The sequence below is a fragment of the Dermacentor albipictus genome, chromosome 5, assembly GCF_038994185.2.
Source record: "Dermacentor albipictus isolate Rhodes 1998 colony chromosome 5, USDA_Dalb.pri_finalv2, whole genome shotgun sequence".
NCBI classification, from domain to species: domain Eukaryota; kingdom Metazoa; phylum Arthropoda; class Arachnida; order Ixodida; family Ixodidae; genus Dermacentor; species Dermacentor albipictus.
In genome coordinates, this window is record NC_091825.1 from 60,761,795 (window position 1) to 60,770,542 (window position 8,748).

An 8,748-nucleotide genomic window follows, 5' to 3' on the forward strand; every position below is an offset into this window, starting at 1 on the left:
TTTCATTGTAAAGCAACCAGTATCGCTGTAAGCCTGATCAACCTGCACCAATACGCTAAAAATATTTAAGCAGTTAAGGTGTGTCGCTTGAGTGTTCAAAGCACTTCAACACACCCTTGGCCACTAGTCTGATGCTTTCCAGTATCACTTGCTAATAAACCCTTTAGGTGATTACATCGTTTTTCTTTGCTGTAAGTTTAGTATCACAGTCCTAATACAATTGTTAAAGTAAAGGTCTGGGCTGTTATATTGGCCATGTCATTCTAAAACTGTTTGACACTATCAAAGCATTTGATAACTTTAATTTTTTAATAATAATAGGCAAATAGAGAGTTCAAGAGCACCTGAGCTTATAGTAAAGCGGGCGGGGCAGTATCTTCAGGGTAACGGGAACATCAAAGCTAGAACTAGGGCTACCATACATCACGTCACCGCAATACACCGTTTGCTTCATTGTATTAGAGAAAAGTGTTGCGGTGAAGTAATTGCAGACGCACATGAACACATTCATTCGCCCCAACTATACACAGAACCTTGCGTCCCATTGCTAAAACTAAGAGCGCGAAATTTGGGCAGAGATACAGCTGAGCATAACGCCACAGTATTAGGCTCCACCTCACCGTGTTTATTGCGCCGCTAGTACGAATAACATTAAACATCTACTCTGCATTTAAGTTCGTGGAATTCTGGCAGACCATGTGATGTCACTAAAGTTCCGTTAAGTTCACAGCATTACGCGATAACTTTCGTAGCGCCCACAATGGCGCGCCACATAAGGCGCCACCATAGAATGAAGAACGAACTCTGGCTTCACGGCATCACTTGGCGCTTCAATGAAACTGTGGTTGCCGCCATCATCGCGCCTTGACAAAAGTCCCTAAACAATCCTGTCCCCAGTCACCTAGGGTCAGGTCACGTGAGCAAGTTTTGTTCGACATTTAGACGCACGCCTTAGTAGGCAGTTGTCGGCAGTCATGGTAAGAGCTGCGCAGGCAATACCTCACCTCGATGCGAGAACCAATAGTGCGCAAGGGCCTCGGTCGGGAGTTGCACCGTCCTCTTCGCCTTGCTTTTTTTCTCTCGCGTGCGGAATCATCCGCGGAAAGCAGAGTACGCCGTCGGGCTGGCGGGGCAGCACGACGCGCGCGCGCAGGGAGAGTCAAAGGTGAGGGAGTTGCGAAGGAGTTACTAAGGAGGGCGAGGGTAGAATAGTTGAGGGGGGAAGCAGTCGGCAAGCTGGATCGGCGCGCGTGCGCGCGACAATCTATTTTTTTTTTTTTGGGGGGGGGGGTTTACGTGGCAAAATCACTTCCTGATTATGAGGCACGCCGTAGCGGAGGATGCCGGAAATTTTGACCACCTGCGGTTCTTTAACATTCACCTAAATCTAAATACACGGGTGTTTTTGCATATCGCCCCTATCGAAATGCGGCTGCCGTGGCCGCGCAACGATCTAGGAGGGTATGCATGGAAAACGGATTTTCGGCTTGGCCCTGCACATATATGACGCCAATTACCTCAGCCACCAAAACATGGGAGTTTCCCCCCGCTGATATAATCGCTGCAGAAACTATATTTGCATTTACCAACCTGCACAAGAAGTGAAACAGGAGGTGACAGTCACGGCGGTAGTGCCGTGTCTATTGCTGGTGAATGAAGCCGGCATCCCTTTCAAGGGTGTCGATCGGGTGGTCACATGGGCATTTGTTGACGTAACTCCGCGAGAAAGGTAGGCGTCACCGGGATCATCCACGTGCACTCCGGGCTGTAGGTCTAATTTCGAAGATGCGTGGTTTCTGAAACCCGTGCGCAGCCGCAGTGGCCTGCTGTACCCGTAGAGACGTTGTCCATCAGGCGGAAAAGAAGCACCCGTGAGCGATCCGACGCAAATGCATCCGTAGAAAGCGCCATCATAACCAATTACGTCAAAACGTGCCGGGATTGACAGATATACAGGACGGCACCTTCATGATCAGCGAGATTGCTTCAGCCGATCGGGCTGCCGTGCCATCGGTTTCACCAAATTTGTACAGATATGTTACAGCCCTTCGCAAACTCAACGTCTGGGATCAACTGATCATCCTGGCCACCTATTGCGTTTTCCTCTGCAGCGAAACGAAAGCCCTACCTAAAGGTACCACTGGGGAAGTAGTGACATGCTTCATCGAATAAATTCTACGGCGTCATGGTACACCCAGAAGTCCTCATCAACGAAAGGCGAAATGCTTTACGGCGGAGTTTTTTCAAGCTATCTAGGAATACAGCCAGACAAGTCACTGCCGCACGACCATTTACCACACGCAGACGATTGGCCTTACATACATCGCCCAATTTACCCGCCAGCGGACCTGTTACCTACGTACGTGGACTTCTAACAAAAACAAAAAGCATGCGATGCGTTCTTCCATGCCTTACCTTCACTTACAACACGGCAGTGCAACAAACAACGCAGATCACAGCGTTCAACTTGGTTTATGGAAGGATTACGTCGACGACTCTCGACGGCATGATGCTGCCAATCACTAACGATGAGAATCTTGTGTTCGCCACACCTGTCGCGAGCCGAAGCATGTCACCTCGCTGGTCTATGCATCAAGTGTCAGCCCCCCGAAATGCGAAAAGCCGACAGTACAGTTTTTGACACTGCTATGTGAAGCACCAGCTGCACGAGCGTGCTTGGTTTGTGCACCCAATACGCCGAAGAGGAAGTCGTGAGAAGTTTTTGCACCGCTATTTCCTGCGCGAGAAGACCATCCGATGTACTGGCGCAATGGGCTATGAAGTCACGGAAGACGGCATTTCGGAATCGCCAGCGGCGTCGCACGTGACCTCCAGTCTTCCACGCGGTGCTTCTCAAGCAATTATGCGCCCGGCAAACGAACATAAGGGCTTTGTCTCGCTTTGTTGCTTTGATGTTTTTTTCTTTATTACAGGGGCTTTCGTTGTTTTTTCGTCTTCGCTTTTGTGTTTGTTTCCAACATCAGGACGATGATCATTAACAGGCGGCATTCAGTCGTGTATGCTATTTATATGTCTCCGGTCACCGCTTTTCGCTGCCCAAAGGAAGAGCACGCACCTGCAAGTATCTGAAGTTCATGAACTTTATATATAGTTCTATGTATGATCAAAGTTGATCCAGTCAGCTACAATAATGGTGTACACGCATGGATTTAAAAGTCAAATTACTGGCCAAGTCTTAACGCCATCATTACCCATTACATCAAAACGTGCCGGGATCGCCATCGATACAGGACACCGCCTTCATGATCATCGAGATTGCTACAGCCGATCGGGCATGCTGTCGCCAGCGATTGCGGCAAAATGTTGGCGTGTCTTGTGCTTAAGCGGGCGCACTTGACCCTCTCAAGAAATTTTGAACCATCGCCGACTATACTCGCTGCTATCTATGCGCGTGCCTGTCACTTTTTTTTCTCGGCACATGGTGGATTAAGTGAGCGTTAATATTGTGAATCACAGTTTGCGCTGCTGTGCTCCCCACCGTGATACGACCTTGGCAACAAATAGACTTGGAACATTTTAGACTTTCTCAAATGTGAAAAATTTCAGTCATAGCGAATTTATTGCTTCTGCAGAAATTTTGCTATGTAAAGATTCCACCCAAATATATAGTCAAAATTGTAATGTGGCAGCCTTCCTCACGAACATAATACGCAAAGAAGGCATGGGATAAAGAGAACCGTAATCAAGATTTGTTGATTTTAAGGAGGAGTAAAAATATCAAAACGAAAAATATTTGATTCCTATATAGGAAGCGGCGTGCGCTAAGGCAAAAGCACACCTCGGCAAATCGTATTTGGTATCGTCATGTTATTAAATCTTGAAACACATATAGACACGATTTCTCTAACTGTGTGACATGCTCAAGGGACCTCGAGCTTTCTGACATATATTAGCAAAGTCGTATAAGTCAGCCTGCAACGTTATAAAGAAACGCGCAAGCAATGGTTTGACCTCATCTCTTTCTGGCAGTTTTGCATCCCAAACATCTAACGACGAACCCACGATCGCAGGCATTCCACTTTGGATCCGAAATTCGCTCTTCGAAACTTCTGATTCGTGCATCACGTGTCACTTCCGGACAATCCTCCATCGGCACGGAGATATTTTCAGCCGCTATGTTTCATTGCACCGCCTTCTCGATGGGCCCATGCGTCCTGTTTAAATCAGAAACGTTTGTCGAGCCCACCTGTTATTTTTTCGTATTCAAACGAAGTTGAAAAGAAAATAATCGTTGAAGAAAATAGGTCGCTGCTCCCAGAAGTCGACGCTGCACAATCAGCAAATGCGCGTAATATTATTTCATCCGATTAATGGTGGCGAATGTGCGACAGTACACTTTGTTTCGTATTTTTGTATTTCTACGCACTTCAAAACCTTGCGGCAGCCAGCCTAGTCCCTGCCTTGCCAGACCAAATGGTACGATATGTCCAACATCAGGCGTCCCGCAGATTTCAAATGTTGAATCTCCAAATTGGCGCATACATTTTCGTATCTAAACATCACGACTGAAAGTCGAAAAACTCAATCTCTCATGAGCGAGGAGAATATGGCGCATCAAGGGAATTACTAGAAGAAAATTTGTAAACGCATCCAAAACCACTGCTGCAATTAATGTCATCAATGATGTCATGATGTTTACAGTGACATATCTTGCATAATGAATTAAATGGGGAATATTTAGATTAAAAGAAATTCAACCGAGCCAAACGGACTTATCTCCCTCTGGAGGCCTTATTTCGCAAAGAAAGGACATTGCGCCTCCTCTTCACAACCTCAGTTTCCAGGAATATGGACGACAGCGTAGTGATAGCGACTTCGTAAATTGTACAGAACAACTCACGTCTTTCCTTTTGTCATATCTAACATGCTGTGAATCTTATATAAGAAATGAATGTGTACACAACATTATCTTGAAGAGGCATTTTATTGCAGGCGTAGCGATCATGCAGAGCATGAGAGGGGTAGAATATCTTGATTCAGGATGCGCAGTAATTCACTTCTTGCCCGTATTGGGAGCGAGGATTCCTCCAGTACCGCCGAAGATGCAATGAGCTTCATTCGGAACCATGACGATCAAAGCTGCAACGCAAAAGAAAGGTATTTGAAACATAATAACGGCATTTTTAACGATAACCGCTCTTAAACATCAGGTGTAATTTTTTGCAAAAGATCAGAAGCTGCATTTATATTTCCGAAGGAAGAATTTTAGCACAACTGTTCGCATGTCAGAGGAAGCATTAAGCACGACGCTCTATCCTTATCATCAGGGTCACAGCTGAGTCCTAATTTATACATTAGGAACCATGACGATCAAAGCTGAAACGCAGAAGAAAGCCATTTGAAACATAATAACGGCATTTTTAACGATAACCGCTCTTAGAGATTAGGTGTAATTTCTTGCAAAAGATCAGAAGCTGCATTTATATTTCCGAAGGAAGAATTTTAACACAAACGTTTGGTTTTCAGAGGAAGCATTAGGCACGACTCTATATCCATATCATCAGGGACACAGCTGAGGTCTAATTTTTACGTTCACTGCAAGCAAACATCCCCTCTGAGAGACACCAAATAAATTTTCGCCGTTCAGAAGGGCCACAGGATGTTTATCTAGCTCACAGCGTGCTACGAGACAGAGTTCCCGGAATGCCGTAGGCACTCATTTCCTGTTAAGACTTCGCCGACCACCAAAAGCGGTGGGCAGGTTCACAAAACGGCGCACACATTTCTCGTATTTCGCTTTTACTTCCACTTTATTTCACAGAATGCATATATTAAGGCATGTCCAGTAGATTCGATAACCAAGTGTGGTCGGATGCAAAAGGCTTGAGCGCTGTCAGCTAATGATGGTTATGTCTACTCCTAGTATAACTTGATTCCGTGCATACAGGGGAGCAAGATTCTTTCATTCGCGATATATTGCTTAGTATGATGGCCGATCGGAGAGTCAAAATCAACGTGAAGAATATTAGCCTAAGCTGTGCGGCAACTGTGGGGTTTATATTTGTAGGTTGCCTACATTGTAAGTTCAGTGGTAGTGGTTTAGATTTAGTTAATATAGTTATTTGAAATGAAGGCCGTAATTTCGGCATTCTTCTATTATTTGCAAAGACTTACCAGTGATCAAGGCTCCCCCAATTGCACTAAATAAAACTCAACCAGATGCGATGGCGCTAGAAAATTTCTTGGTATATGTCACTATGAAATTACAGGAAATGCGAGAATTTGATCATAGTACATGATTGCTCACTTTGCTATAACGTTCATAAGGATACATTACTGTTTTTAACCGTACATTCTTTTCGCATTAGGATTATTACTTCAAAAAACAGCGCCCCTGACAGCGTCCAGCAAAGCATTTGATTCTCATTGCATAGGCGATTGTAAGAAGCCCCTTGTTGTTCGTGTAGTTCTCGAAGTTCATTGAAATGGGAGTGGTCACGTTGTTCGAATATTCTACGAGTTACATAGGTGCATGGTGTTTGAGCGGAAAATCCTAATCCTTTTTTTTTTTAAGTGGCTCAATGATGAGCATGAACACGTCCAAAAATTTTTACTCGTCCTTCATCTATCTAAAATCACAGGAAGATGTTGCGGGTTCGCAAATGTAGTGCAGGATTTGGTACTACCAGAGAGTCAAGAATAAACAGAATATGAATACAATAGGCAATCTTTACCTATAACGATTGCGGCAACCACCAGAAGGTCCACTCCAAACAGACGGTTCATGTTCCTTTGCGCTGCAGAAAAATCTGTGGTGTAACAATAGCAGTTAATTTGTCTTCATACGATAGTAGTCCAGCGCTACTTTTTCAGACAAAGACACAAGAAGACTTGTCCGAATGGCCGCTGACGGGATGCACCCGTCCAGTCGAGCATTTTTGTGTCCTCGTCTATAGAGTGGCGCTGGACTACTGTCGCATGAAATAAACATTATGCATCTGCAACTAGCCGTGCAACGCGTTTTGTTAAGTGAAGCGTGTGAGTTGAACAGGTAAACTGAACTGGCTTCCATTTTATAAAACCTCTATGCTATACGCTGGCAGCAATATCGTATTTGCAATAATGGAGCCCCGTAAAAACCTAAAATATGGTTATATTTATAGTTCTTTTACATACAGGCCGACCCATTTCACGTGGCACCCAACTTCACATGCTATAGAGCTGATAGCGGTGTTCTACAACCTCGCATGCAAGTATGCAGTTTCAGCCTCTTTAATTTTTAATTTAGACGAATAGAGCCTACACTAGGATTCCTGTTTTTAAGTCATGCTACTAATTTCTTCTTTGTTTGTGTATTATACATAATATTTTGTATTCGCCTTTACAAGCTCTATTTCATCGTATCCACTTTTTTATTGTATGAGACCACGTGTAGGCGTCAATATGCTTTTCTATCACAGTCCCTATGAATCTTTCGAAATTCATCCAAATCTAAAACAATATCGTTACCAAATCGAGCGTACCTAATTTTGACCATTCAGAGTTTTTTTCTCTTTTATAAATATATTAACAAGTCATAGACCTTCAAGTAATACTCCGGTGAACGCAGCCACATTGTATAGAAGCTTTGTAATTGAGTCTCACTGGTCGCAATATAAATTTACATTTCGTTAAATTTAGGCAGAACATTTGCCAAACACAATATTTTGTATGCAAACTACGAAAGTCACGTTTGTTGTAATCAGATGTACAATGGGAAATTTTCTTCAATTTCCGATTACATACTTAACTAAACCAGTATACCTAGGAGCTGCACAGTGAATGAAGCTTAGGTAAGTACTATGAAGAGCCCGCAATCAGATATTGAACAAAATGTAAATAAAAACAGTGTTATGCTCACCAGTGGGTCTGTGCAAGCCTGAGTCTGAAACGTTGCTCGGTGAATTTAAAAAGGTTGAGCTCTCCCTTATATACTGCCAAAACCTATTTGCGGTTCTTGTTTTTGCAGCTGTGTCGAGTAAAATAAATGAAAATACAAAAAATGCAATCTTGCGGGATGTTTCTTTGACGTATGTTTGACATTCCTACAGCAACAGCAGTCATGTGAAAAGTTTCGTAGATGAAATATCAGAAAGCAAGAAAAGAAAGAAAGGAATCTTCCATGCCTCAGTACTGCACCTTGAAAAAACTAACAATGCCGAAGGGATGAATGCGGGTATTGCTCGTGACGTCCGGTGATTTTCCAGTTTATTAATGAGAGAGCGCGATCGTGCATCACTGGACCGCTGGCACATATTTGTCTTGAGTCCTTACCTTTATCAAATGACACTGAGTGTATAGCAGCTTGAACCGAGCAACGATTCAATCACAGCATCACAACTTACTCTCGACGAAATATATATATATATATATATATATATATATATATATATATATATATATATATTCTTCTGCACTACTGATGCACCCGCCATGCAACCGCTTTTCACCTAATTTAATATCCTGTCTAGGCTAGCGACAACAGATGACAGCAGCACAATGCAAGAAACCATTTGTAGATAGGCATGAAAAATGCTTATCAAAGCTCGTTTGTCAGGTAGATTCACTGACAACAATTTCAGGTTTTACTGCGAAAATGGAGACAACCAAACCGGCTGATGTGTAGTAGACAGCCACGACCAAAGAAAGCCATGGAGTAGAGCCAGCTTTAGAGACAATGACGTTGTACTCTAATACGCTCACAGAAGTACGCTTTTCTATACGGCGCATCGGTCTCATTAGCGACTT

At 43.6% G+C, this 8,748-nt stretch overlaps 1 long non-coding RNA gene across 1 annotated transcript; it reads right to left on the reverse strand.

The window, feature by feature from the left end:
- Positions 1-4,956: 4,956 nt before the first annotated feature.
- LOC139060450 (uncharacterized) lies at positions 4,957-7,954 on the reverse strand. The gene is made up of 3 exons (XR_011514828.1): positions 7,862-7,954; positions 6,696-6,758; positions 4,957-5,100 (listed from the first exon to the last, which is right to left on the reverse strand). It is a non-coding gene; the product is annotated as an uncharacterized lncRNA (long non-coding RNA).
- Positions 7,955-8,748: the final 794 nt, after the last annotated feature.